General features: G+C 42.0%; 1 long non-coding RNA gene across 1 annotated transcript in view; it reads left to right on the top strand.

The window, feature by feature from the left end:
- Positions 1-938: 938 nt before the first annotated feature.
- LOC108446460 overlaps positions 939-1,412 on the top strand; it is a 48,305-nt gene continuing 47,831 nt past the window's right edge. Inside the window, exon 1 of the long non-coding RNA XR_001861636.1 lies at positions 939-1,153. This is a non-coding gene — a long non-coding RNA (uncharacterized LOC108446460). The remainder of the gene's footprint in view (positions 1,154-1,412) is intronic.

The following is a 1,412-nucleotide window of genomic DNA, read 5'->3' as shown; positions in this document are numbered from 1 at the left end:
CTCGCCTTCCTCTGCCAGGGCCGAGAGCGGCGATTGCCCGTCCGGGCTGCTTAAAGCGTGTCACGTTCGTCTCTTCCAGGTGCTCGGTAACCGGCCACACACAGGGTTAACAGCATCCCCGGTCGGACAGTATGTGTTTAATATGCGAGCGTATTTGATGTTCATTGACAGAGCAACAATAGGAATGATCTTGCTTTATGTACCAGTTACAAGGTTTAATATCATTATATTGCATGCAATATTAGTTTTTATTAGTCGCCATTAACAAGATGTTTTCTACTCGAATTCTCATTTACTTGTTCAATGCAAAAATTATCTTTGTAAAAGAGAAAAACACATCTTCAAGTGTCAGCTATATTAAATTAAAGAACTGTTTACCCTTCCTAAGGAAAGCATATGTATCTAAATAGGCATCTTTTACCGTTTGCATAGTAGATTGGAAATTAGCATTTTTGTTCATTTTCCCATGTATGCACAGCGCCTGGAAGAGTAATACTCCATGCATATCAGATCAGCCAGCCTACAATTTTTGTGCAATATATTATTTGGCAATCTAAAATTTGTAATTTGCATGAAATTGCTTAATTAAAATACAGTCACTCAGGGTATTAATTTCTCTGTCTGGCAGTTCAACGTACTAAAGGCGGGCTACAGAAAATGTGAAATCCTGTCAGATGTAACAGTAAAATATTAGCAAAAAAAAAAAAAAAAATCCACTTCTGGCAACAAAGTGACAGAGTGATAATGCTTTTGCCCTGATTCCGGGTTCAAATACGAGCTTGGGTTGACATTGAAACCAGCGAAGAAATTTACAATAGCAACTCTGGCTTTTTGCCAATAAATCTGCATCACGGACCTTTCCTGGCGAGACCCTTTTCCCTCTCCCCACCCCCTTTACATTTTTCCCTACTAGCTAAGACAGAAAAGAAAAAAAAAAAATCCTTTTTTTGAAGCCCAAGTCCCTTACTATTTTTGGCAGTTTGCTTTTGAAATCAGCAACCCTACTGATAAAATGATCCAATCAGTCCTTCCCAGTTGTCAAGACAACAGTTCATAATTGTACCAGCTCTTTCCATTGCAGCTAGACATTTCATAAATAGATAATTCTCTAATTGATCCAGCCAATCCTACTTTGCATACCCTGCCAAACTAGGTAAGCCCGGGTTCTATTCTAGTACGGCAGCAACTTTCTGCAAAGACAAGCAAATGAGCTTTATTTACCGCGACAGGGGACGGAGGAAAAAAAAATAAAGAGCGGGCAGCAACTTTAATTCTGAATAAACCTGGGTTGGACAGGGGGAAAGAGGGGCTGATTTTGTGTCGCCAGCTCCCACATTTGTGCGGCATGCTCTGAGCGCCGGGAGCAGCGGCTCAGGACGGGCTCGGTTCCGCGGGGCCCGGCCGGGCCGGGG

The sequence above is a fragment of the Corvus brachyrhynchos genome, unplaced genomic scaffold, assembly GCF_000691975.1.
Source record: "Corvus brachyrhynchos isolate BGI_N302 unplaced genomic scaffold, ASM69197v1 scaffold32, whole genome shotgun sequence".
Lineage (NCBI taxonomy): Eukaryota > Metazoa > Chordata > Aves > Passeriformes > Corvidae > Corvus > Corvus brachyrhynchos.
Note: the sequence above shows the minus strand (reverse complement) of the source record. Positions and strands in the feature narration are given on the sequence as shown.